General features: G+C 52.8%; 12 non-coding genes and 8 pseudogenes across 12 annotated transcripts; all 20 read left to right on the top strand.

The window, feature by feature from the left end:
* The first annotated feature begins 288 nt into the window (after positions 1-288).
* LOC144151230 (5S ribosomal RNA) lies at positions 289-407 on the top strand (annotated as a pseudogene).
* A 537-nt stretch (positions 408-944) lies between these two features.
* Positions 945-1,063, top strand: LOC144151198 (5S ribosomal RNA). Its single transcript, XR_013318799.1, has one exon. It is a non-coding gene; the product is annotated as a 5S ribosomal RNA (ribosomal RNA).
* Positions 1,064-7,126: 6,063 nt separating this feature from the next.
* On the top strand, positions 7,127-7,245 carry LOC144151229 (5S ribosomal RNA; annotated as a pseudogene).
* Positions 7,246-10,449: 3,204 nt separating this feature from the next.
* LOC144151228 (5S ribosomal RNA) lies at positions 10,450-10,568 on the top strand (annotated as a pseudogene).
* A 536-nt stretch (positions 10,569-11,104) lies between these two features.
* Positions 11,105-11,223, top strand: LOC144151186 (5S ribosomal RNA). The gene has a single exon (XR_013318788.1). It is a non-coding gene; the product is annotated as a 5S ribosomal RNA (ribosomal RNA).
* Positions 11,224-11,758: 535 nt separating this feature from the next.
* Positions 11,759-11,877, top strand: LOC144151175 (5S ribosomal RNA). The gene has a single exon (XR_013318777.1). It is a non-coding gene; the product is annotated as a 5S ribosomal RNA (ribosomal RNA).
* A 537-nt stretch (positions 11,878-12,414) lies between these two features.
* LOC144151164 (5S ribosomal RNA) lies at positions 12,415-12,533 on the top strand. Its single transcript, XR_013318766.1, has one exon. It is a non-coding gene; the product is annotated as a 5S ribosomal RNA (ribosomal RNA).
* Positions 12,534-13,070: 537 nt separating this feature from the next.
* Positions 13,071-13,189, top strand: LOC144151152 (5S ribosomal RNA). The gene has a single exon (XR_013318755.1). It is a non-coding gene; the product is annotated as a 5S ribosomal RNA (ribosomal RNA).
* A 536-nt stretch (positions 13,190-13,725) lies between these two features.
* LOC144151204 (5S ribosomal RNA) lies at positions 13,726-13,844 on the top strand. Its single transcript, XR_013318805.1, has one exon. It is a non-coding gene; the product is annotated as a 5S ribosomal RNA (ribosomal RNA).
* A 536-nt stretch (positions 13,845-14,380) lies between these two features.
* On the top strand, positions 14,381-14,499 carry LOC144151140 (5S ribosomal RNA). Its single transcript, XR_013318744.1, has one exon. It is a non-coding gene; the product is annotated as a 5S ribosomal RNA (ribosomal RNA).
* A 573-nt stretch (positions 14,500-15,072) lies between these two features.
* On the top strand, positions 15,073-15,191 carry LOC144151227 (5S ribosomal RNA; annotated as a pseudogene).
* Positions 15,192-15,728: 537 nt separating this feature from the next.
* Positions 15,729-15,847, top strand: LOC144151184 (5S ribosomal RNA). Its single transcript, XR_013318786.1, has one exon. It is a non-coding gene; the product is annotated as a 5S ribosomal RNA (ribosomal RNA).
* A 572-nt stretch (positions 15,848-16,419) lies between these two features.
* Positions 16,420-16,538, top strand: LOC144151226 (5S ribosomal RNA; annotated as a pseudogene).
* A 537-nt stretch (positions 16,539-17,075) lies between these two features.
* On the top strand, positions 17,076-17,194 carry LOC144151129 (5S ribosomal RNA). Its single transcript, XR_013318733.1, has one exon. It is a non-coding gene; the product is annotated as a 5S ribosomal RNA (ribosomal RNA).
* Positions 17,195-17,769: 575 nt separating this feature from the next.
* Positions 17,770-17,888, top strand: LOC144151225 (5S ribosomal RNA; annotated as a pseudogene).
* A 536-nt stretch (positions 17,889-18,424) lies between these two features.
* Positions 18,425-18,543, top strand: LOC144151183 (5S ribosomal RNA). The gene has a single exon (XR_013318785.1). It is a non-coding gene; the product is annotated as a 5S ribosomal RNA (ribosomal RNA).
* A 5,471-nt stretch (positions 18,544-24,014) lies between these two features.
* On the top strand, positions 24,015-24,133 carry LOC144151215 (5S ribosomal RNA). The gene has a single exon (XR_013318815.1). It is a non-coding gene; the product is annotated as a 5S ribosomal RNA (ribosomal RNA).
* A 571-nt stretch (positions 24,134-24,704) lies between these two features.
* On the top strand, positions 24,705-24,823 carry LOC144151224 (5S ribosomal RNA; annotated as a pseudogene).
* A 537-nt stretch (positions 24,824-25,360) lies between these two features.
* LOC144151117 (5S ribosomal RNA) lies at positions 25,361-25,479 on the top strand. Its single transcript, XR_013318722.1, has one exon. It is a non-coding gene; the product is annotated as a 5S ribosomal RNA (ribosomal RNA).
* A 571-nt stretch (positions 25,480-26,050) lies between these two features.
* LOC144151271 (5S ribosomal RNA) lies at positions 26,051-26,169 on the top strand (annotated as a pseudogene).
* The last annotated feature ends 391 nt before the right edge of the window (positions 26,170-26,560 follow it).

The following is a 26,560-nucleotide window of genomic DNA, read 5'->3' as shown; positions in this document are numbered from 1 at the left end:
ACCCGTATGACGCGATCATGCTCTTGGGGCTGCATAGTATCTGGCGGAGCCGCATGGCTGTCAGAAACAGCGATCCAAGGGCCCGGTCTGTTCAAGAGTACTTTGTTGAAAGTGTGGCAAGAATACGTGAAGTGATGGAGAAGGAAAAAGTGGACGAGAAAGTGTTGTCGTTGTTCAGTGAACTGATTAAGATGAAAGTGCACTGGTTCCCCAGGTAATACCTGGTCCAGTTACTGTTTGTATAGTTGTTATTTTGTTATGCTTTGTATGGCAATAAAGAAAAAAAAAAAAATCGGCCATACCATGCTGAATACGCCGGTTCTCGTCCGATCACCGAAGCTAAGCAGCATTGGGCTCGGTCAGTACTTGGGAGGGAGACCACCTGGGAACACCGAGTGCCGATGGCATCCTCTTTTGCTTTTTAAAACTTTCCGTATTAATTTGCGTTCAAAGAGTTGTTTCTATTTTTTTTTTCCCCCACCAAGTTTCGTTTGCCCCCTGGCGGTGGCGGGGGCGCGGAAGGACCACTAGATGATGCTTCGCCGCAGCGCAGCGGGCGAGTTAGCCGATTTTCCACCCTTCGTTGGGCGCGGCGGATTACCTGTGACTGACTCGTCTTTCTATCTGCCCCTCGAAGGTCGTGAAAGCAGGCATTTCGCACTTCCGGAGCACCTGCGGCTAATGTGCGACAAACGGAAGCATTCCCCAACGTCTAGCCAGCGTGACCACAACGACTCAAGGCCACATTCGTTTCCAAAAGTGTTCCCCAAGTGCGCGCAGCAATGTTCGGCGACTTGAGGGCTTCGTGCGACGTCGCGGGATCCCTAGGATATGGAGTGATGTGTTGCGGCGGCCGTGTGTCCTGCCGAACAACAGGTGAAATGGTAGAGATGCTGGTTGTTGGTGTAATGTGTTATAAAAAGGCACGTAAGGCTTCGATTCTCGCCATCGGCCATACCATGCTGAATACGCCGGTTCTCGTCCGATCACCGAAGCTAAGCAGCATTGGGCTCGGTCAGTACTTGGGAGGGAGACCACCTGGGAACACCGAGTGCCGATGGCATCCTCTTTTGCTTTTTAAAACTTTCCGTATTAATTTGCGTTCAAAGAGTTGTTTCTATTTTTTTTTTCCCCCACCAAGTTTCGTTTGCCCCCTGGCGGTGGCGGGGGCGCGGAAGGACCACTAGATGATGCTTCGCCGCAGCGCAGCGGGCGAGTTAGCCGATTTTCCACCCTTCGTTGGGCGCGGCGGATTACCTGTGACTGACTCGTCTTTCTATCTGCCCCTCGAAGGTCGTGAAAGCAGGCATTTCGCACTTCCGGAGCACCTGCGGCTAATGTGCGACAAACGGAAGCATTCCCCAACGTCTAGCCAGCGTGACCACAACGACTCAAGGCCACATTCGTTTCCAAAAGTGTTCCCCAAGTGCGCGCAGCAATGTTCGGCGACTTGAGGGCTTCGTGCGACGTCGCGGGATCCCTAGGATATGGAGTGATGTGTTGCGGCGGCCGTGTGTCCTGCCGAACAACAGGTGAAATGGTAGAGATGCTGGTTGTTGGTGTAATGTGTTATAAAAAGGCACGTAAGGCTTCGATTCTCGCCATCGGCCATACCATGCTGGACAGTCCCCTCTCAGCCACCGACGGGGACGGTCATGTCGAGAGAAAGCTCCCCACGAGTAGGCGACGCACTCGCGTCGGACCGGTTTCCCCGGGACCCGCCGGCACCGTCCGCCTCGGCTGCCTACCAACCCTACTGCCGCCGCTTCCCACCGGAAAGATGTCCGAAAACTCCCTGTTTCTGCATGGAGACCCGTCTGCACGGCCTTTCAGAGTGGAAGATTTCGCGTCCACACTTCGTGACATCACGGACCTACAGAAGATCGAATGCCTCGGTCCCTTTCAGTTTAATCACCTATGGATGGTGACATTCACATCGGAAGCGGACATGGAGGAGCTGGCAGCACGCACGGAGATAACAGTGAAAGGTAGGCGGTGCCTTGTGATCAACCCCAACCGCCGAGAAATCGCGGTAAGGGTGCACTGGGTACCGCCAAAAGTCCCAGACGAGCTGCTCATCCGGCAGTTCGAACGTTTTGGCCGAGTGCAAAGAGTGGTTCGTGAGGGGTGGCAGAAATCCGGCCTCACGCACATGACCGGCACCACGAGGATCTTCCACGTGATTCCCTCAACCCCGACATCCCTGGAGGCGATCCCTCATCAGGCGACTCTCAACGGTTGCCCCATTCTAATCGAGGTGCCCGGACGGCCGTCGCTCTGCCTCCGTTGCTACCACACCGGACACTATCGGAAAAACTGCTCAACTCCATGGTGCCGCGCGTGCCGTGCTTACGGGCATCACGAAACTAACTGCACGCAGTCGTACGCGTCCAGAGCGAAGCAGAGAGCGCCCGCGAGGAATCTCGAGGAGTACATGGACGCCGATGACATGGCGGCGATGATGAGCACTGAGGGACCTGAGGCAGCCGCTCACCCACCAACCCCTCTCCAGGCATCCCCGCACGTGCCTTCGCCTCCAGTCAACACCGACGTTCCGGCGCAAGAAGCAGGTCAGCTACACGAGGCAGAGGGGAAGAGAGAAGAGAAGAGCGAAGACAACGAGCCGTCCGGCCTCCGACCCTCAGTCAGCTCCGAGCCCAACGCGCACGCCGAGAGAGGGAACGGAAACGAGACACACCGCCCCCCACCCCTCGCAGCCGGGATTACCGCCGACAGGTCGGTGGGAACAAAAGGGACAGAGGAGAATGCCAGCAGCGTCGACGACGTTCGCCCCCTTCCCCCCGAGGCGACCGGCAGGCAGAAGGAACCACAACGAGGCCGCCCTAACACCAGGAAGCAAGTGGCCCCTTCCCAAACGCCTTGCAAGGAAAAGGAGGAGACGCCAGCGATGCCGAGCGTGAGTAGAGAAATGGTCAGCGACGGGGCCCACGAGAGCGGCGCGCCCCGTGAACTCAAGGAAACGGTCTCGGAGCGGGGTGGCGAAGCTTCCCTGACCAACGCCAAGCCCGCGGCGGACGACGAGCAGCGGAGTGAGGAGGCGAAACCCGCCGACGTTGAGGGAGAGGAGGCGGCCCTCCTGAGCGACCAGCCAGGAGGGACCAGCTGTGACGACGCGGACGACGAGCTCCCGACGAAGGCCGCCGCAGCATCGCGCAAACCCGATAACATCACGGGAGTTGAGACTCGGCGGAAGGCACGCGGGAAACACGGCGGTGCAGTCACCAACAAACCGAGCCATGGAGATACCGGGTCAACGACCGCTGGGGGAAGCTCGACTAACGGACGGACTTGACGCCCTGACCGGTAAGCGCTTTTCACACCATGGCATCACACCAGAACGCAGTCACGCTTGCCACTTTAAATGTGGTAAGTCTAACCTCACAGAAAAGGAAACATTGGCTAGTTGACCTCCTGAATGAAAAAAAAATAGATGTGGCCTTTTTACAGGAAACCAAAATTGCCTCTCGAGAGGACGCTCAAAATTTTGTACGATTTTTCGGCCACCAGTTCTGGTGTTTTTACACCCTCACACCCACCCGAGCGGGTGGTACCGCAATTCTAATCCGGAAACACGAATTCTTAACAGTAATCGACTGCGAGCTGGCGAAGGACGGACGCTTTTGTTCCGTCGACGTCCTGGTGGGAGGGGAGCTTACACGCTTTGTGTGCGTCTATGCGCCTAATGATACGCAGGCGCGGACCGACTTCTTCTCTTCTATTCGGGACATCCTAGTGGTCCCGGGCCGTGTTGTCCTAGCGGGCGACTTTAACTGCGTTGTAAACGCCAGCGACAGAGCAGGTGCTAAGGGTGTAGTGGACGCGTCAGCGCGGATTTTGAAAGCGGTCCTTCGAGAGGGCGACCTGGCTGACGTGGCCCTTCAGCGTGGGTGGTTACCACCCGCTTCACTAGATGGCGAGGCACGTCACAGGCCCGCCTCGACCGGATTTACTTGACGGGGGACGCGTTGCCATTAGTGATCGATTACGCCGTCACTCCTGTCGCGTTCTCGGACCACGGCTTGGTGACATGTACCATCCGAGCTGAGCGTGAAATCAGAAAAAAAGCCGGCAGCCGTTGGCTGATGAACTCCACGGTCCTCGAACACGCGTCCTTCGTCGATCGCGTAAGAGGTGAAATTGAAGCAATGAGCACTGCGCCCATTGATGGAGCTGCGTGGGAGCGCTTCAAACAGCATGTCAAAGATGCAGCAATCACAATCGGGCGACAAGAGGCGAGAGACAGAAGGGCGAAAGTAAATCGACTGGTGGAGTGCCTGCGCTCCCTCGTGGAAGCGGACGAGGAGAGGCCGGGGGAATTCTCTGAAGACATCCGTAACGTGAAAAACGACATCCGCGCTGAGCTCGAAAAACGGTATTGGGGGGCTCTTGTGCGGAGCAGGGAGCAACGAGTGGAGTCCGAGGCACAGCCATCGAAGCTTTTCGGCGCCTTCGAACGAGCAAAGACCGCCACTAAAAGGATTCCTGAGGTGAACCATGCCGGTGGTCTTGCTAGTGGGAGCGAGGAGGTGGAGACGGCCTTCAGTGAATACTACGCAAGGCTGTTTTCCCCGCACGCTCATCTTGAGGCTCCTCCACCGGAAGTCACAGGCGCGCTGCCAACGGTTGCAGAGGACGTAAAGGCCACAATAAACGAACCCATATCGGTAGAAGAGGTCAAGCGCGTGATCAAGAAACTCTCAAAGAATAAGTCACCGGGGCCTGACGGCATAATCTCGGAATTCTATCAGGTGTTTCGTGAAGAGATCAGCCCGGTATTGGCGGCGGTCTTTGAAAACATCAAAAGCACAAAACTGCTACCACCCTCCATGCGGAGCAGTAACTTAGTACTCATTCCCAAAAAAACCTCCCATAACACAACACCCAACGTGGAAGACTTCAGGCCTATCAGTCTTCTTTCCACCGACTATAAAATCCTAGCCCGCATCCTGGCCCAACGCCTCGAGACAGCCCTCAGTAGTGTTGTGGGTCCTCACCAGACGTGCGGGTTTAAGGGACGCTCCATCAACACCAACCTGCACCGCATGCGGACCATCTGTGAGGTGGCGGAATCAGGCATTCACCCCTTAGCTGTCCTACAACTCGACCTTAAAAAGGCCTTCGACCAGGTTGACCACGCCTTCCTGTTCACGCTCCTCGGTCAATGTGGGGTAGGGGATACAATGGTCGAGTGGATAAAAATTTGCTACACCGCCATCACCACCAGCATCATCATAAACGGGGAGGTGGGGGCGCCCATCGACATCGGAAGGTCAGTCAGGCAGGGCTGCCCTATGTCCCCGATCCTTTTCGCATTGTATATTGAACCACTTTGCAGGATGGCAATAGCGTCCAAGTCAACCAAAGGTTTGGTTCTCGGCGACGAAGAGCTCAAGGTGTTGGCCTATGCGGACGATGTTGCGTTTGTGTGCTCCTCGAGAGAGCAGGCAGGGGAGGTCGTCGCACTGGCTGAGGCATTTTGTCGATTCTCGGGGGCCCAACTCAATCTTTTGAAATCAGAGGGCGCATGGCTAGGGGAATGGCCCACCAAACCACAACAACTCTACGGAGTTCGATGGAGGGAGGGCATCACCCGCTACCTCGGGGTAAACCTAGAAAACCGCACAGCCACCGCCCCCAGGTGGCAGACGAAACTGGCAGCTGCTGGAAGGAACTTGGAACCCTGGAGAGCGCGACATATTGCCCTTTTCTCTAGGGCACATGTCTGCAACGCCGTGGTATACCCAGCCATCTTGTACGCGGCCCGAGTCTCGACCATTGACGCAGGCTCAGTGGCCAAGTTACATCGGTTGTTCGCTGTTTTCGTCTGGCGATCCACGTATGAGCCCATGCGCCGCACCAACGTTTTCTGGAGCGCTGAAGCCGGGGGGCTAGGGCTCGTTAATTTAGAGCTTAAACTAACCGTGCAACGATTTTTGTACTTCCGAGATCACCGAGATGGCTTCCTCCAGGCGGCAGTGCAAAATGTAGGCGCGTTGCACCTCGCCCCTTGGCTCGCAACAACAGCGGAGCTCCTAGGTGGTGCCCGTGCAACAGGTTTTTACAGAGAAGTGGCGGGGGCGGTGGCCCTCTTACAGGAGCGCTTCTCGTGGGAATACCTCTGCTCAGTGAAACCAAGGAAGCTGTATTGGGACCTCGTAGAGCAGACCCTCCCACCGCCCATGTACCGCCTGCCACCCCTTGGTCGGCCGAAAAGTGACGTCCTGCGGCGAGTACGGAAGCTCCCTATCCCGACTGGCTCGAAGGACTTTTTCTTCCGCTTTCACACGTGTATACTGCCTACAAAGGCAAGACAGGAGGAACGCGGTTTTTTTTTGCCAGGAGGGGCCAACTGTCTGCTGTGCGGAGGGAGGGAAACTGCCGAGCACGTATTCATGGACTGTAACACGGCGTTCTACTTCTGGGATGAGCTGCAGTGCTCCTTCAACACGCGCTGGAGAATCACTTGGACAAATCTGAAGTTCCTAGACGCGGCCTCGGAACGCCCGCTCCTTCGCGACTGTGTCCACGTAATAGGGCTCCACTCGCTATGGAGGGCGAGAGTCGACGCCGTCGAATGTACTGAGCGCCCCCGACCGGCGTGGCGACACTTCGTCCAAAAGGCACAATGGGCAATTGCCGCCCTCGACGGGGATGAGGCAGACTCCGAGCTACGCGACGCACTGGAACGGCGAACGCGAGCACTCATGGATTTCAAGTCACAACAGCAGAGGAGATGGGACGCAATTTGAGGGCTAGCCCCGGGTAACGCTGGTGTCCAGTTATACCAAGAAATGGCTTTACCCAAGACCTCTGATTTCTCCCTTCCCTCTATCCCGTTCACTTCAAACTTTGTGCAATTACACAGTAGCCCTGTTGGCAACTTCTCTTGCTTAAGTTTCACAAACGCTCTGTGACTTCGCGGACAATACTCCCCGATTGGCTTACAGTTACTTGGCAAAGCATCCTGACCCTCTCCTCGCATGATAGCCGATCGCCTCATTTTTATGTTTAAGTGGAGCCATGTTCTGATGCGCTCGGAAACCACTGTAATCACTGCATACTGTTCTGTATATATTTGTAAATAAAGTTATTGTTACCAAAAAAAAAAATCGGCCATACCATGCTGAATACGCCGGTTCTCGTCCGATCACCGAAGCTAAGCAGCATTGGGCTCGGTCAGTACTTGGGAGGGAGACCACCTGGGAACACCGAGTGCCGATGGCATCCTCTTTTGCTTTTTAAAACTTTCTGTATTAATTTGCGTTCAAAGAGTTGTTTCTATTTTTTTTTCCCCCACCAAGTTTCGTTTGCCCCCTGGCGGTGGCGGGGGCGCGGAAGGACCACTAGATGATGCTTCGCCGCAGCGCAGCGGGCGAGTTAGCCGATTTTCCACCCTTCGTTGGGTGCGGCGGATTACCTGGGACTGACTCGTCTTTCTATCTGCCCCTCGAAGGTCGTGAAAGCAGGCATTTCGCACTTCCGGAGCACCTGCGGCTAATGTGCGACAAACGGAAGCATTCCCCAACGTCTAGCCAGCGTGACCACAACGACTCAAGGCCACATTCGTTTCCAAAAGTGTTCCCCAAGTGCGCGCAGCAATGTTCGGCGACTTGAGGGCTTCGTGCGACGTCGCGGGATCCCTAGGATATGGAGTGATGTGTTGCGGCGGCCGTGTGTCCTGCCGAACAACAGGTGAAATGGTAGAGATGCTGGTTGTTGGTGTAATGTGTTATAAAAAGGCACGTAAGGCTTCGATTCTCGCCATCATTGTCATCAGACGATAGCAGGAGTAGTGAAGAGAAGTGGGAGCTTTTTAAACTGAGTGTAAAAATGAAAGCTATAGAAAGGGGCAGTGTAATTCAATGCCAAGCTCGTAAGGAGGAAAATAGTTTAAGACAGCACTTGGCGAAATTACTTAGAGTAGAAGAAGATAGGTCTGATACCTTCACAGCAGATGTTAGAGACATAAAGCATAAATTAGAACTAATAGATGAACAAAAATACAAAGGTGCAGTCATCCGGGCGAGGTCAGAGAAATTGTTAGGAGGAGAAGCGCCAACCAAACGAGCCTTATCAGACGAGAAGCTGTACGCGCGCAAAAACGAAATAACCGAAATAGAATACAAAGGCATGGTGAGAAACGACCAGGAGTCCATCCAGAAAGCTTTCGAGGAGCACTATGCTCAGCTCTTTTCTCTACAGAGCCCCTCCAAAAGTGGGTTTGAGGCAGAATTCCTATCTTGTCTACCGAAACTAGAGTCTGTAGAAACAGAATCGTTGGAACTAGAAGTTAGTGTTGCAGAGATAATTAAGGCTATAGAAGACTTGAATCCAGGTAAATCGCCAGGACCTGACGGCCTCACGGCCGCTTTCTATAAGGAATTTAAATGTGAAACGGCATCCGCCTTGCAAAGAGTGTTCTCTGAAGCGTTGGAGAAGGGGGCGTTGCCAGTTTCTTTTTCTAGAGCACACACAATTTTGTTCCCCAAGTGTGAAGATGAAGTGAAACTGAAGAATGTAAATGGCTATAGGCCGATAACACTCACCAACGTAGACTATAAAATATTCATGAAGGTCCTCGCAAATAGGTTGCAAACTGTAATAGGAAATATCGTAGGAGGCCACCAAACGTGTGGTATAAGAGGCAGGTCAATATTCACGAACATCCACGTTGCAAGAAGCATTTTTGAATATTGCGATAGCGAGGCTCTCAGAGTAGCTATGTTGCAAATTGATCTCTCGAAAGCCTTTGATCGGGTCCCGCATGAAGTTCTTTTTTCTATCCTAGAGTATGTGGGGCTGGGATCAGTGCTGTGTAAGGGAGTGCGTATGGCGTATTTAAACTGTACAACGAGTCTCATAGTTAATGGCGAGCTTTCGAGGCGCATAGATGTCCGCTCGTCTGTCAGGCAGGGTTGTCCGATGTCGCCGTTGTTGTTTTCCTTGTTCTTGGAGCCCTTGTGCAGGAAGATTCTAAGTAGCGACAAGGTCAATGGTTTTGAGGTAGAGTCGAGTGAGGTGCGCATACTAGCATATGCAGATGATGTGGCTATTTTTGCCACAGACGAAGAAAGTGTTCGCGGGGCTCTGTCCATCACACAGAGATATTGTGATATGAGCGGAAGTGTAATAAACAGGGATAAGTGCTTGGGGGTGTGGCACGGGGTGTGGGAAGAGCCTCCCACTGTTTTCGAGAATATTCGCTGGGAGACTACACCAACTACGTACCTAGGCGTACCTTTGGACCGGTACAAAGAAAACACTAAATTTTGGAACGAAAAGGCGTCAGAGGCTCGGGCCCAGACAGAGCGGTGGGCGGGGAGAGATCTGTCAATTTTTGCCCGTGCCACGGTTTGTAACGTTTTCCTGGCGGCAAAGGTTTGGTACGTGCTACAGGCGTTGTTTTGCACGAGAGCAAATCTTCAGCTGTTCCACCGTGTGTTCGCCACATTTGTGTGGAACTCAGCGTGGGAGCGCACAGCGAGAACAAACTTGTTTCGTACGGTGGGCAGTGGAGGTGTCGGTCTGGGGCACCTATTCTTGAGACAGGTCGTTTCGCGTTTCATGTTCCTCAGGGATCAAAACGACCCATTCCTACGCACGTACATGCAGGTCATGTTGGCTGGCGTACTCCCCAACTTCGTTGTGTCATCGTGTGTGGGAATGTCGAGAGTGTCGTCGCGTTATCTGCGGGAGGTTGTGTTGTCTTTTAATTTTTTAGCATGTAGGTTTTCGTTAGAGTACTTGAGCAGTGTTAGTAGACGTGTTTTGTATAAAGACTTAGTGAGTGTTGTTTTCCCTGTTCCTTTTTATAGAAGTATGTACGCAGGCCGCCCCGGCCAGAATGTGCTAAAACGGGTAAAAAAGATGTGGTTGCCGCCGGGAGTAAAGACTTTCTTTTTTAACCTACATTCTGGCACGCTACCAGTACTAGTGTGGATGCAGGAGAAAGGTATGCTCGTGCCAGGGGGCACAGACTGCAGGTTGTGCAAGAAGCCGGAGACCGTAGAGCATGTGTTTATTGACTGTTGGGACGCCGTGTTTTATTGGGACGTCCTTCAGCGCACGCTGCAGAAGGACCTCCCAATAGACGCCTACGGGATCAGGTTTCTTCCAGTTGTAAATAACGAATACCCATACGACGCGATCATGCTCTTGGGGCTGCATAGTATCTGGCGGAGCCGTATGGCTGTCAGAAACAGCGACCCAAGGGCCCGGTCTGTTCAAGAGTACTTTGTCGAAAGTGTGTCAAGAATACGTGAAGTGATGCAAAAGGAAAAAGTGGACGAGGAAGTGTTGTCATTGTTCAGTGAACTGATTAAGATGAAAGTGCACTGGTTCTCCAGGTAATACCTGGTGCTGTTAGTGTTTGTATAGTTTTATTTTGTTATGCTTTGTACGGCAATAAAGAAAAAAAAAAAAAAAAAAAAAATCGGCCATACCATGCTGAATACGCCGGTTCTCGTCCGATCACCGAAGCTAAGCAGCATTGGGCTCGGTCAGTACTTGGGAGGGAGACCACCTGGGAACACCGAGTGCCGATGGCATCCTCTTTTGCTTTTTAAAACTTTCCGTATTAATTTGCGTTCAAAGAGTTGTTTCTATTTTTTTTTCCCCCACCAAGTTTCGTTTGCCCCCTGGCGGTGGCGGGGGCGCGGAAGGACCACTAGATGATGCTTCGCCGCAGCGCAGCGGGCGAGTTAGCCGATTTTCCACCCTTCGTTAAGCGCGGCGGATTACCTGTGACTGACTCGTCTTTCTATCTGCCCCTCGAAGGTCGTGAAAGCAGGCATTTCGCACTTCCGGAGCACCTGCGGCTAATGTGCGACAAACGGAAGCATTCCCCAACGTCTAGCCAGCGTGACCACAACGACTCAAGGCCACATTCGTTTCCAAAAGTGTTCCCCAAGTGCGCGCAGCAATGTTCGGCGACTTGAGGGCTTCGTGCGACGTCGCGGGATCCCTAGGATATGGAGTGATGTGTTGCGGCGGCCGTGTGTCCTGCCGAACAACAGGTGAAATGGTAGAGATGCTGGTTGTTGGTGTAATGTGTTATAAAAAGGCACGTAAGGCTTCGATTCTCGCCATCGGCCATACCATGCTGAATACGCCGGTTCTCGTCCGATCACCGAAGCTAAGCAGCATTGGGCTCGGTCAGTACTTGGGAGGGAGACCACCTGGGAACACCGAGTGCCGATGGCATCCTCTTTTGCTTTTTAAAACTTTCCGTATTAATTTGCGTTCAAAGAGTTGTTTCTATTTTTTTTCCCCCACCAAGTTTCGTTTGCCCCCTGGCGGTGGCGGGGGCGCGGAAGGACCACTAGATGATGCTTCGCCGCAGCGCAGTGGGCGAGTTAGCCGATTTTCCACCCTTCGTTGGGCGCGGCGGATTACCTGTGACTGACTCGTCTTTCTATCTGCCCCTCGAAGGTCGTGAAAGCAGGCATTTCGCACTTCCGGAGCACCTGCGGCTAATGTGCGACAAACGGAAGCATTCCCCAACGTCTAGCCAGCGTGACCACAACGACTCAAGGCCACATTCGTTTCCAAAAGTGTTCCCCAAGTGCGCGCAGCAATGTTCGGCGACTTGAGGGCTTCGTGCGACGTCGCGGGATCCCTAGGATATGGAGTGATGTGTTGCGGCGGCCGTGTGTCCTGCCGAACAACAGGTGAAATGGTAGAGATGCTGGTTGTTGGTGTAATGTGTTATAAAAAGGCACGTGAGGCTTCGATTCTCGCCATCGGCCATACCATGCTGAATACGCCGGTTCTCGTCCGATCACCGAAGCTAAGCAGCATTGGGCTCGGTCAGTACTTGGGAGGGAGACCACCTGGGAACACCGAGTGCCGATGGCATCCTCTTTTGCTTTTTAAAACTTTCCGTATTAATTTGCGTTCACAGAGTTGTTTCTATTTTTTTTTTCCCCCACCAAGTTTCGTTTGCCCCCTGGCGGTGGCGGCGGCGCGGAAGGACCACTAGATGATGCTTCGCCGCAGCGCAGCGGGCGAGTTAGCCGATTTTCCACCCTTCGTTGGGCGCGGCGGATTACCTGTGACTGACTCGTCTTTCTATCTGCCCCTCGAAGGTCGTGAAAGCAGGCATTTCGCACTTCTGGAGCACCTGCGGCTAATGTGCGACAAACGGAAGCATTCCCCAACGTCTAGCCAGCGTGACCACAACGACTCAAGGCCACATTCGTTTCCAAAAGTGTTCCCCAAGTGCGCGCAGCAATGTTCGGCGACTTGAGGGCTTCGTGCGACGTCGCGGGATCCCTAGGATATGGAGTGATGTGTTGCGGCGGCCGTGTGTCCTGCCGAACAACAGGTGAAATGGTAGAGATGCTGGTTGTTGGTGTAATGTGTTATAAAAAGGCACGTAAGGCTTCGATTCTCGCCATCGGCCATACCATGCTGAATACGCCGGTTCTCGTCCGATCACCGAAGCTAAGCAGCATTGGGCTCGGTCAGTACTTGGGAGGGAGACCACCTGGGAACACCGAGTGCCGATGGCATCCTCTTTTGCTTTTTAAAACTTTCCGTATTAATTTGCGTTCAAAGAGTTGTTTCTATTTTTTTTTTCCCCCACCAAGTTTCGTTTGCCCCCTGGCGGTGGCGGGGGCGCGGAAGGACCACTAGATGATGCTTCGCCGCAGCGCAGCGGGCGAGTTAGCCGATTTTCCACCCTTCGTTGGGCGCGGCGGATTACCTGTGACTGACTCGTCTTTCTATCTGCCCCTCGAAGGTCGTGAAAGCAGGCATTTCGCACTTCCGGAGCACCTGCGGCTAATGTGCGACAAACGGAAGCATTCCCCAACGTCTAGCCAGCGTGACCACAACGACTCAAGGCCACATTCGTTTCCAAAAGTGTTCCCCAAGTGCGCGCAGCAATGTTCGGCGACTTGAGGGCTTCGTGCGACGTCGCGGGATCCCTAGGATATGGAGTGATGTGTTGCGGCGGCCGTGTGTCCTGCCGAACAACAGGTGAAATGGTAGAGATGCTGGTTGTTGGTGTAATGTGTTATAAAAAGGCACGTAAGGCTTCGATTCTCGCCATCGGCCATACCATGCTGAATACGCCGGTTCTCGTCCGATCACCGAAGCTAAGCAGCATTGGGCTCGGTCAGTACTTGGGAGGGAGACCACCTGGGAACACCGAGTGCCGATGGCATCCTCTTTTGCTTTTTAAAACTTTCCGTATTAATTTGCGTTCAAAGAGTTGTTTCTATTTTTTTTTCCCCCACCAAGTTTCGTTTGCCCCCTGGCGGTGGCGGGGGCGCGGAAGGACCACTAGATGATGCTTCGCCGCAGCGCAGCGGGCGAGTTAGCCGATTTTCCACCCTTCGTTGGGCGCGGCGGATTACCTGTGACTGACTCGTCTTTCTATCTGCCCCTCGAAGGTCGTGAAAGCAGGCATTTCGCACTTCCGGAGCACCTGCGGCTAATGTGCGACAAACTGAAGCATTCCCCAACGTCTAGCCAGCGTGACCACAACGACTCAAGGCCACATTCGTTTCCAAAAGTGTTCCCCAAGTGCGCGCAGCAATGTTCGGCGACTTGAGGGCTTCGTGCGACGTCGCGGGATCCCTAGGATATGGAGTGATGTGTTGCGGCGGCCGTGTGTCCTGCCGAACAACAGGTGAAATGGTAGAGATGCTGGTTGTTGGTGTAATGTGTTATAAAAAGGCACGTAAGGCTTCGATTCTCGCCATCGGCCATACCATGCTGAATACGCCGGTTCTCGTCCGATCACCGAAACTAAGCAGCATTGGGCTCGGTCAGTACTTGGGAGGGAGACCACCTGGGAACACCGAGTGCCGATGGCATCCTCTTTTGCTTTTTAAAACTTTCCGTATTAATTTGCGTTCAAAGAGTTGTTTCTATTTTTTTTTCCCCCACCAAGTTTCGTTTGCCCCCTGGCGGTGGCGGGGGCGCGGAAGGACCACTAGATGATGCTTCGCCGCAGCGCAGCGGGCGAGTTAGCCGATTTTCCACCCTTCGTTGGGCGCGGCGGATTACCTGTGACTGACTCGTCTTTCTATCTGCCCCTCGAAGGTCGTGAAAGCAGGCATTTCGCACTTCCGGAGCACCTGCGGCTAATGTGCGACAAACGGAAGCATTCCCCAACGTCTAGCCAGCGTGACCACAACGACTCAAGGCCACATTCGTTTCCAAAAGTGTTCCCCAAGTGCGCGCAGCAATGTTCGGCGACTTGAGGGCTTCGTGCGACGTCGCGAGATCCCTAGGATATGGAGTGATGTGTTGCGGCGGCCGTGTGTCCTGCCGAACAACAGGTGAAATGGTAGAGATGCTGGTTGTTGGTGTAATGTGTTATAAAAAGGCACGTAAGGCTTCGATTCTCGCCATCGGCCATACCATGCTGAATACGCCGGTTCTCGTCCGATCACCGAAGCTAAGCAGCATTGGGCTCGGTCAGTACTTGGGAGGGAGACCACCTGGGAACACCGAGTGCCGATGGCATCCTCTTTTGCTTTTTAAAACTTTCCGTATTAATTTGCGTTCAAAGAGTTGTTTCTATTTTTTTTTTCCCCCACCAAGTTTCGTTTGCCCCCTGGCGGTGGCGGGGGCGCGGAAGGACCACTAGATGATGCTTCGCCGCAGCGCAGCGGGCGAGTTAGCCGATTTTCCACCCTTCGTTGGGCGCGGCGGATTACCTGTGACTGACTCGTCTTTCTATCTGCCCCTCGAAGGTCGTGAAAGCAGGCATTTCGCACTTCCGGAGCACCTGCGGCTAATGTGCGACAAACGGAAGCATTCCCCAACGTCTAGCCAGCGTGACCACAACGACTCAAGGCCACATTCGTTTCCAAAAGTGTTCCCCAAGTGCGCGCAGCAATGTTCGGCGACTTGAGGGCTTCGTGCGACGTCGCGGGATCCCTAGGATATGGAGTGATGTGTTGCGGCGGCCGTGTGTCCTGCCGAACAACAGGTGAAATGGTAGAGATGCTGGTTGTTGGTGTAATGTGTTATAAAAAGGCACGTAAGGCTTCGATTCTCGCCATCGGCCATACCATGCTTTACCAAAAAAAAAAAAAAATCGGCCATACCATGCTGAATACGCCGGTTCTCGTCCGATCACCGAAGCTAAGCAGCATTGGGCTCGGTCAGTACTTGGGAGGGAGACCACCTGGGAACACCGAGTGCCGATGGCATCCTCTTTTGCTTTTTAAAACTTTCCGTATTAATTTGCGTTCAAAGAGTTGTTTCTATTTTTTTTTTCCCCCACCAAGTTTCGTTTGCCCCCTGGCGGTGGCGGGGGCGCGGAAGGACCACTAGATGATGCTTCGCCGCAGCGCAGCGGGCGAGTTAGCCGATTTTCCACCCTTCGTTGGGCGCGGCGGATTACCTGTGACTGACTCGTCTTTCTATCTGCCCCTCGAAGGTCGTGAAAGCAGGCATTTCGCACTTCCGGAGCACCTGCGGCTAATGTGCGACAAACGGAAGCATTCCCCAACGTCTAGCCAGCGTGACCACAACGACTCAAGGCCACATTCGTTTCCAAAAGTGTTCCCCAAGTGCGCGCAGCAATGTTCGGCGACTTGAGGGCTTCGTGCGACGTCGCGGGATCCCTAGGATATGGAGTGATGTGTTGCGGCGGCCGTGTGTCCTGCCGAACAACAGGTGAAATGGTAGAGATGCTGGTTGTTGGTGTAATGTGTTATAAAAAGGCACGTAAGGCTTCGATTCTCGCCATCGGCCATACCATGCTGAATACGCCGGTTCTCGTCCGATCACCGAAGCTAAGCAGCATTGGGCTCGGTGAGTACTTGGGAGGGAGACCACCTGGGAACACCGAGTGCCGATGGCATCCTCTTTTGCTTTTTAAAACTTTCCGTATTAATTTGCGTTGAAAGAGTTGTTTCTATTTTTTTTTTCCCCCACCAAGTTTCGTTTGCCCCCTGGCGGTGGCGGGGGCGCGGAAGGACCACTAGATGATGCTTCGCCGCAGCGCAGCGGGCGAGTTAGCCGATTTTCCACCCTTCGTTGGGCGCGGCGGATTACCTGTGACTGACTCGTCTTTCTATCTGCCCCTCGAAGGTCGTGAAAGCAGGCATTTCGCACTTCCGGAGCACCTGCGGCTAATGTGCGACAAACGGAAGCATTCCCCAACGTCTAGCCAGCGTGACCACAACGACTCAAGGCCACATTCGTTTCCAAAAGTGTTCCCCAAGTGCGCGCAGCAATGTTCGGCGACTTGAGGGCTTCGTGCGACGTCGCGGGATCCCTAGGATATGGAGTGATGTGTTGCGGCGGCCGTGTGTCCTGCCGAACAACAGGTGAAATGGTAGAGATGCTGGTTGTTGGTGTAATGTGTTATAAAAAGGCACGTAAGGCTTCGATTCTCGCCATCGGCCATACCATGCTTTACCAAAAAAAAAAAAAATCGGCCATACCATGCTGAATACGCCGGTTCTCGTCCGATCACCGAAGCTAAGCAGCATTGGGCTCGGTCAGTACTTGGGAGGGAGACCACCTGGGAACACCGAGTGCCGATGGCATCCTCTTTTGCTTTTTAAAACTTTCCGTATTAATTTGCGTTCAAAGAGTTGTTTCTATTTTTTTTTTCCCCCACCAAGTTTCGTTTGCCCCCTGGCGGTGGCGGGGGCGCGGAAGGACCACTAGATGATGCTTCGCCGCAGCGCAGCGGGCGAGTTAGCCGATTTTCCACCCTTCGTTGTGCGCGGCGGATTACCTGTGACTGACTCGTCTTTCTATCTGCCCCTCGAAGGTCGTGAAAGCAGGCATTTCGCACTTCCGGAGCACCTGCGGCTAATGTGCGACAAACGGAAGCATTCCCCAACGTCTAGCCAGCGTGACCACAACGACTCAAGGCCACATTCGTTTCCAAAAGTGTTCCCCAAGTGCGCGCAGCAATGTTCGGCGACTTGAGGGCTTCGTGCGACGTCGCGGGATCCCTAGGATATGGAGTGATGTGTTGCGGCGGCCGTGTGTCCTGCCGAACAACAGGTGAAATGGTAGAGATGCTGGTTGTTGGTGTAATGTGTTATAAAAAGGCACGTAAGGCTTCGATTCTCGCCATCGGCCATACCATGCTGAATACGCCGGTTCTCGTCCGATCACCGAAGCTAAGCAGCATTGGGCTCGGTCAGTACTTGGGAGGGAGACCACCTGGGAACACCGAGTGCCGATGGCATCCTCTTTTGCTTTTTAAAACTTTCCGTATTAATTTGCGTTCAAAGAGTTGTTTCTATTTTTTTTTTTCCCCACCAAGTTTCGTTTGCCCCCTGGCGGTGGCGGGGGCGCGGAAGGACCACTAGATGATGCTTCGCCGCAGCGCAGCGGGCGAGTTAGCCGATTTTCCACCCTTCGTTGGGCGCGGCGGATTACCTGTGACTGACTCGTCTTTCTATCTGCCCCTCGAAGGTCGTGAAAGCAGGCATTTCGCACTTCCGGAGCACCTGCGGCTAATGTGCGACAAACGGAAGCATTCCCCAACGTCTAGCCAGCGTGACCACAACGACTCAAGGCCACATTCGTTTCCAAAAGTGTTCCCCAAGTGCGCGCAGCAATGTTCGGCGACTTGAGGGCTTCGTGCGACGTCGCGGGATCCCTAGGATATGGAGTGATGTGTTGCGGCGGCCGTGTGTCCTGCCGAACAACAGGTGAAATGGTAGAGATGCTGGTTGTTGGTGTAATGTGTTATAAAAAGGCACGTAAGGCTTCGATTCTCGCCATCGGCCATACCATGCTTTACAAAAAAAAAAAAAAAAAATCGGCCATACCATGCTGAATACGCCGGTTCTCGTCCGATCACCGAAGCTAAGCAGCATTGGGCTCGGTCAGTACTTGGGAGGGAGACCACCTGGGAACACCGAGTGCCGATGGCATCCTCTTTTGCTTTTTAAAACTTTCCGTATTAATTTGCGTTCAAAGAGTTGTTTCTATTTTTTTTTCCCCCACCAAGTTTCGTTTGCCCCCTGGCGGTGGCGGGGGCGCGGAAGGACCACTAGATGATGCTTCGCCGCAGCGCAGCGGGCGAGTTAGCCGATTTTCCACCCTTCGTTGGGCGCGGCGGATTACCTGTGACTGACTCGTCTTTCTATCTGCCCCTCGAAGGTCGTGAAAGCAGGCATTTCGCACTTCCGGAGCACCTGCGGCTAATGTGCGACAAACGGAAGCATTCCCCAACGTCTAGCCAGCGTGACCACAACGACTCAAGGCCACATTCGTTTCCAAAAGTGTTCCCCAAGTGCGCGCAGCAATGTTCGGCGACTTGAGGGCTTCGTGCGACGTCGCGGGATCCCTAGGATATGGAGTGATGTGTTGCGGCGGCCGTGTGTCCTGCCGAACAACAGGTGAAATGGTAGAGATGCTGGTTGTTGGTGTAATGTGTTATAAAAAGGCACGTAAGGCTTCGATTCTCGCCATCGGCCATACCATGCTGAATACGCCGGTTCTCGTCCGATCACCGAAGCTAAGCAGCATTGGGCTCGGTGAGTACTTGGGAGGGAGACCACCTGGGAACACCGAGTGCCGATGGCATCCTCTTTTGCTTTTTAAAACTTTCCGTATTAATTTGCGTTCAAAGAGTTGTTTCTATTTTTTTTTTCCCCCACCAAGTTTCGTTTGCCCCCTGGCGGTGGCGGGGGCGCGGAAGGACCACTAGATGATGCTTCGCCGCAGCGCAGCGGGCGAGTTAGCCGATTTTCCACCCTTCGTTGGGCGCGGCGGATTACCTGTGACTGACTCGTCTTTCTATCTGCCCCTCGAAGGTCGTGAAAGCAGGCATTTCGCACTTCCGGAGCACCTGCGGCTAATGTGCGACAAACGGAAGCATTCCCCAACGTCTAGCCAGCGTGACCACAACGACTCAAGGCCACATTCGTTTCCAAAAGTGTTCCCCAAGTGCGCGCAGCAATGTTCGGCGACTTGAGGGCTTCGTGCGACGTCGCGGGATCCCTAGGATATGGAGTGATGTGTTGCGGCGGCCGTGTGTCCTGCCGAACAACAGGTGAAATGGTAGAGATGCTGGTTGTTGGTGTAATGTGTTATAAAAAGGTACGTAAGGCTTCGATTCTCGCCATCGGCCATACCATGCACACTCGCCGACCGGTTCTCGTAGGGAGCGGTCGCGCGATGGCTAGCTCCGCAGGAGTACGGGCGAGCGGAGGCGCCGAACCGGTTTCGCCGCCGAGCGGCCCGCCGGCCGGGTACCGATTTCTCCTACCCGCGCTTCCCTCCAACGAAGGCATGAAGGCGTGCGTCGTGTTGCACTGCGACCTCGAAGGACGGCCATACAGGATCGAGGATTTCCGCTCACCGCTGGAGGAGCTTGGAGTCATCAAGGCGGTGAGTGGCATCGGGCCATTCCAAATGAGCCACGTTTGGTTGGTGAAGTTACGAACGAAGGAGGCGAAGGAGAAGCTCGTCATGAGCGGAAGTTTACGAGTTAAGGGGCGGCATTGTGCTGTCATCGATCCAGCGAGGCAGGACATGACTGTCAAATTGCACTGGGTGCCGTTTGATGACCCCGACGAGCCACTAGCGAGGATTCTTAGCGAGTTCGGCGAGGTGAAGGAGATGAAGAGGGAGGAATGGAGAGTCGCCGGTTTTAGTCTGCCGGACTCGACAACCCGCACGGTCAGAATGACCCTGCGGGAGGGGGTCGTCCCGGACTCTCTCCCGGAACTCATCCAGTACGGAGACGGTGTGGTGTTGTGTGTGGTGCCGGGCCGAGCCCCTACATGCCTGCGGTGCGGGATGCGGGGACACATTCGGCGTGACTGTGCGACGCCGCAGTGCTCGAAGTGCCGCGTTTTCGGGCACGTGCGGCACGATTGTGTTCGTACTTACGCGAACGTGACGGGAAACCGTCGCGGGAATGAGGTCGCTCCAGATCTTATGGATCAGGAGGAAGCGGAGCGAGCGGCAAGCGCGGCGCCGGTGTCAACCAGCAGCACGGGCAGCGGCGGAGACGGCGATGGCGTGCTGGCCCCCCTGGCAGCGAACAATGAGCCGGCTCCCAAGATGGCTGCCCCAGCAGAAGGGACCGAGCAAGTTGGTGAGGAAGCCGGGAGAAAGGAGGAGGAAACCACCCAAGAAGTGGACGAGACGAAAGAGAGCGAGAAGAACGCCATTCTGGCCGAGTCCGAAAACAGTGAGGAGGAAGGAAGCAGCTCGGAGGGGGCCATGGATGCCACACAGGCTTCTGCGAAAAGGCCCCGCGACGCGGGGGAAGAGGCCCTCGCGGCTCAGCGGCTGCGGCGGCTGGAAAACGAGTGGAAGGTGGTGGGGAGGAAAAAGAAATTTGGAAGCCTCTCGCAGCGATCCACTTCACTGACCCGCGAACAAAAACCTGACCATGGAGGCAGCGGGTGACCGTCGCCTGTGAACGAGTGAGGGGACAGAATGGTTCTGGCGTATGGTGGCTAGCGTGAGTTCTTTGGTGTTTGTTTGCCTCTCCTTTTCACGCGGTTTCGGGGGTCTGTATTTTACTTCTGTTTTTTTTTAAATGAATCTTAAGCTGAAAGCACCTTTAAAAATAGGGACGCTAAACGTCCGAGGGTTGGGGTCTAAAAAGAGGCGAAACAGTGTGTCTTCTTTAATTAATAAAAATCAGCTAGACATTATTGGCATTCAGGAAACTAAAGTTGAAACCGAAGCACACACTGACAGCATGGTTGAGCCATTTGTGGAAAATTTCATGGTTGCAGTGAGCCACTCGTTTGGGTTTTCGGCTGGGTGTTGCCTGTTAATTAGGAAGTCGTTAGAAGTAGTGATTCAAAATGTAGTCAGCTGTAAGGATGGTAGATTTGTTTTGTGTGATTTCATTTATGCAGACATTGAGTTTAGAGTAGTGTGTTTATATGCGCCGACAAAACCTGCTGCGCGATACACTTTTTTTGAAAGTATAGAAAACTACCTTGAAACCGAAAGAGTGTTAATAATACTAGGAGACTTTAATTGTGTGTGCGAGCGTAAAGATCGGTCAAATCAGGACGCGGCTGTAGATCGCAGCGCGAAGCTGCTTGCCAAAATCGTGGCAGACAGTGGTCTGGAAGATGTGGCATTGGTAGGCGAAGAAGCGAAAACGGTACATTATACACACTTCCAGGGCGCGAGTCATGCGCGTTTAGACCGCATTTATGTCTCCGCTGAATTGGTGCCTTGTTGTAGAGAATATAAAGTTGAAGAAGTGTCTTTTAGCGACCATTGTTTGGTAGCGGTATCCCTAGGGGAAAAAATCAAGCGTAGTCATAAGTTTAACTGGTCCTTGTGGAAAATCAACGCGAGGCTGCTTGATGATAAAGAGTTTGTTGGTAGTGTAAAAAATTACTGCGATAACGACTACGGAAGAAATTGCAATAGTAAAAGCGAAGCATGGGAGTGCTTTAAACAAAAAGTTAAACTTATGGCCATAGAAAGATCTAGTATGATAAGAAGAAGTGATATACAGGAGGAAACACTCTTACGCCGCAACCTAAAATCTTTAATTGAAGAAGAAACAAAGCGGCCGGGAATATTTATTGAGGATATAAATAAAACAAAACAGGAGCTCGAAAGGATAGATATAGATAAATATAAAGGAGCTGCAGTGAGAGCACGAGCTGAAAAATATCTGGCGGGTGAGCAGCCAACAAAGCGGGCCATAGCTGACGAAAAGCGTCATGCACGCAAACAAGATATTGGCGAAATAGAATGGGCAGGTGTTTTAACTAGGGATGAGGCGGAAATAGCGCAAGCTTTCACCCAATATTATCAGGAACTTTTTGCACTGAAGAACCCGACCGAAAACGGTTTCGAAACAGAGTTTTTGAACTTACTGCCGCAACTGGATAGCGAAAGTACTGAAATGATGGAAAGGGAGATCACCCTGAGCGAAATCGAAGAGGCTATCGACAACTTGAACTCGGGTAAATCACCAGGACCTGACGGAATCAGTTCAGTGTTTTATAAGAAGTTTAAAGGGGAAGTTGCGGGTCTCCTTCATGGAGTGTTTAAGGAATCTTTTGAGCTTGGCCGTCTCCCTCCTTCCTTTTCCAAGGCTCACACGGTTTTGATTCCGAAGGGGGAAACGCCAGAAATATTAATTAAAGTTACAGGGTACAGACCAATTACGTTGACCAACACAGATTATAAAGTACTCATGAAAGTCTTGGCCAGCAGATTACAAAGTGTCATAACAGGGATAATAGGCCCGCATCAAACATGCGGAATTAAGGGCAGAACAATCTTTTCAAACATTCATGTGGCTCGAAGTATCCTCGAGTACTGCGATGCAGACCATCGCACTGTAGCTATGGTACAGGTAGACCTTGAGAAAGCCTTTGACCGCGTGTGTCATAGCGTTCTCTTTTCTATTCTGGAGCATGTTAAAGTAGGATCCGTTGTCACCAAAGGGATAAGGATGGCGTACAATAACTGTACCACCAACATCATAGTTAACAAGAAACTTACAGAACAGATAAGTGTTTACTCCTCGGTGAGACAAGGATGTCCATTGAGTCCCCTGCTTTTCGCTCTTTATCTAGAGCCATTGTGTGCCAGGGTAATTGCCAGTGGCAGTATCCGAGGCTTTTGCGTTCAAGCGTGCGAGGTAAAAGTTCTGGCGTACGCTGACGACGTGGCTTTCTTTTGCGCGGACAAAGAAAGCGTTCGAAACACCCTGTCCCTGACACAGAGATTTTGTGAAGTCACAGGTAGCAAGGTCAATTTGAGCAAATGTGTAGGCCTGTGGCACGGTGAATGGGAGGAAACACCGTCGGTTTATGGGGGTATGCAGTGGTTCACCACGCCATCCAAGTATTTGGGCGTGCCTTTAGACCGTTATAAGGAAAACACAGACTACTGGGGGGAGAGGGTTCAGGAGGTGCGTGCGAGCACGTTATCGTGGGGAGGGAGGCAGTTGTCAATTTTTGCGCGGGCAACCGTCTGTAACACGTTTCTAGTAGCCAGGCTCTGGTACGTTATGCAGGTTTTGTCATGTGCCAGAGTCAATGTACAAAAGTTCCACCGAGTATTTGCAGTGTTTGTCTGGCAGTCTTCGTTTGAGCGGACGAGCCGTAGTAATTTGTTTAGAAGACTTGGGGACGGGGGTCTGGGGCTTTCACACCTGTTTGTCAAGCAGGTAGTGTCAAGATTTTTGTATCTAAGGGACCAGTCGGACCCATTTGTTCGCACATGCTTGCAAATCCTGTTGGCCTCGGCACTACCTGATTATGTTGTGTCCACTGTAGATTATATATCGTAAAGAGGAGGCGGGTACCTGCGTGAAGTGGTGTCAGCTTTTCGTTTCTTGTCGGTGCGTTTTTCATTAGACTATCTTTCTACTGTGACCCGTAAAAGACTATCTCGGGATTTAGTGGAAACCCTGTTTCCAGAACCAGTATATCGCTCCATGTATAAGAGTAGACACCGGCCTGACGTGCTAAAGAGAGTGAAGAAAATGGCTGTTCCTGGTGGGATTAAGTCTTTCTTTTTCAACCTGCATACGAACACTCTTCCTGTCATGACATGGCAGGAGAGGAGGGGAGTTTACCTGCCATGGGGACCTGACTGCTACCTGTGTAAGAAACCAGAGACCATAGAACATGTTTTTCTGGACTGCTGGGACGCAGTTTTCTTCTGGGACGTCCTCCAGAGAACAATTAAGAAAGAACTACCTTTGACTGCTCAAGGCATCCGCTATCTCGAGTTACAACCAGATGTAATCCCGTACGACCTCATTTTTCTTCTGGGGTTGCACGCAATATGGCAGAGCAGGCTAGCGGTACGGCATAATGTAAATGCCCGATCCGTTCATGGTTATTTTATTGAAAACGTGTGCAAGGTCCGTGAAGTGTTAAAAATGTGTTATGATGATGATGTTCTGGATTTATGTAACAAATTGATTGAAATGAAAGTCCATTGGAATGTAAATATCGTTTAATGTGGTTGTGAAGTGATTGTTTGTTACACTGAGAAAAATGCTGTTTTGAAGTGCTCTTGTTGAGTTTTGCAATAAAGAAAAAAAAAAAATCGGCCATACCATGCTGAATACACCGGTTCTCGTCCGATCACCGAAGCTAAGCAGCATTGGGCTCGGTCAGTACTTGGGAGGGAGACCACCTGGGAACACCGAGTGCCGATGGCATCCTCTTTTGCTTTTTAAAACTTTCCGTATTAATTTGCGTTCAAAGAGTTGTTTCTATTTTTTTTTTCCCCCACCAAGTTTCGTTTGCCCCCTGGCGGTGGCGGGGGCGCGGAAGGACCACTAGATGATGCTTCGCCGCAGCGCAGCGGGCGAGTTAGCCGATTTTCCACCCTTCGTTGGGCGCGGCGGATTACCTGTGACTGACTCGTCTTTCTATCTGCCCCTCGAAGGTCGTGAAAGCAGGCATTTCGCACTTCCGGAGCACCTGCGGCTAATGTGCGACAAACGGAAGCATTCCCCAACGTCTAGCCAGCGTGACCACAACGACTCAAGGCCACATTCGTTTCCAAAAGTGTTCCCCAAGTGCGCGCAGCAATGTTCGGCGACTTGAGGGCTTCGTGCGACGTCGCGGGATCCCTAGGATATGGAGTGATGTGTTGCGGCGGCCGTGTGTCCTGCCGAACAACAGGTGAAATGGTAGAGATGCTGGTTGTTGGTGTAATGTGTTATAAAAAGGCACGTAAGGCTTCGATTCTCGCCATCGGCCATACCATGCTTTACCAAAAAAAAAAAAATCGGCCATACCATGCTGAATACGCCGGTTCTCGTCCGATCACCGAAGCTAAGCAGCATTGGGCTCGGTCAGTACTTGGGAGGGAGACCACCTGGGAACACCGAGTGCCGATGGCATCCTCTTTTGCTTTTTAAAACTTTCCGTATTAATTTGCGTTCAAAGAGTTGTTTCTATTTTTTTTTTCCCCCACCAAGTTTCGTTTGCCCCCTGGCGGTGGCGGGGGCGCGGAAGGACCACTAGATGATGCTTCGCCGCAGCGCAGCGGGCGAGTTAGCCGATTTTCCACCCTTCGTTGGGCGCGGCGGATTACCTGTGACTGACTCGTCTTTCTATCTGCCCCTCGAAGGTCGTGAAAGCAGGCATTTCGCACTTCCGGAGCACCTGCGGCTAATGTGCGACAAACGGAAGCATTCCCCAACGTCTAGCCAGCGTGACCACAACGACTCAAGGCCACATTCGTTTCCAAAAGTGTTCCCCAAGTGCGCGCAGCAATGTTCGGCGACTTGAGGGCTTCGTGCGACGTCGCGGGATCCCTAGGATATGGAGTGATGTGTTGCGGCGGCCGTGTGTCCTGCCGAACAACAGGTGAAATGGTAGAGATGCTGGTTGTTGGTGTAATGTGTTATAAAAAGGCACGTAAGGCTTCGATTCTCGCCATCGGCCATACCATGCTGAATACGCCGGTTCTCGTCCGATCACCGAAGCTAAGCAGCATTGGGCTCGGTCAGTACTTGGGAGGGAGACCACCTGGGAACACCGAGTGCCGATGGCATCCTCTTTTGCTTTTTAAAACTTTCCGTATTAATTTGCGTTCAAAGAGTTGTTTCTATTTTTTTTTTCCCCCACCAAGTTTCGTTTGCCCCCTGGCGGTGGCGGGGGCGCGGAAGGACCACTAGATGATGCTTCGCCGCAGCGCAGCGGGCGAGTTAGCCGATTTTCCACCCTTCGTTGGGCGCGGCGGATTACCTGTGACTGACTCGTCTTTCTATCTGCCCCTCGAAGGTCGTGAAAGCAGGCATTTCGCACTTCCGGAGCACCTGCGGCTAATGTGCGACAAACGGAAGCATTCCCCAACGTCTAGCCAGCGTGACCACAACGACTCAAGGCCACATTCGTTTCCAAAAGTGTTCCCCAAGTGCGCGCAGCAATGTTTGGCGACTTGAGGGCTTCGTGCGACGTCGCGGGATCCCTAGGATATGGAGTGATGTGTTGCGGCGGCCGTGTGTCCTGCCGAACAACAGGTGAAATGGTAGAGATGCTGGTTGTTGGTGTAATGTGTTATAAAAATGCACGTAAGGCTTCGATTCTCGCCATCGGCCATACCATGCTTTACCAAAAAAAAAAAAATCGGCCATACCATGCTGAATACGCCGGTTCTCGTCCGATCACCGAAGCTAAGCAGCATTGGGCTCGGTCAGTACTTGGGAGGGAGACCACCTGGGAACACCGAGTGCAGATGGCATCCTCTTTTGCTTTTTAAAACTTTCCGTATTAATTTGCGTTCAAAGAGTTGTTTCTATTTTTTTTTCCCCCACCAAGTTTCGTTTGCCCCCTGGCGGTGGCGGGGGCGCGGAAGGACCACTAGATGATGCTTCGCCGCAGCGCAGCGGGCGAGTTAGCCGATTTTCCACCCTTCGTTGGGCGCGGCGGATTACCTGTGACTGACTCGTCTTTCTATCTGCCCCTCGAAGGTCGTGAAAGCAGGCATTTCGCACTTCCGGAGCACCTGCGGCTAATGTGCGACAAACGGAAGCATTCCCCAACGTCTAGCCAGCGTGACCACAACGACTCAAGGCCACATTCGTTTCCAAAAGTGTTCCCCAAGTGCGCGCAGCAATGTTCGGCGACTTGAG

Source organism: Haemaphysalis longicornis, unplaced genomic scaffold (assembly GCF_048455015.1).
Source record: "Haemaphysalis longicornis isolate Haplotype H1 unplaced genomic scaffold, Haemaphysalis longicornis Haplotype H1 scaffold_88, whole genome shotgun sequence".
Taxonomy (NCBI): Eukaryota; Metazoa; Arthropoda; class Arachnida; order Ixodida; family Ixodidae; genus Haemaphysalis; species Haemaphysalis longicornis.
This window is presented reverse-complemented; position numbering and strand designations above follow the sequence as displayed.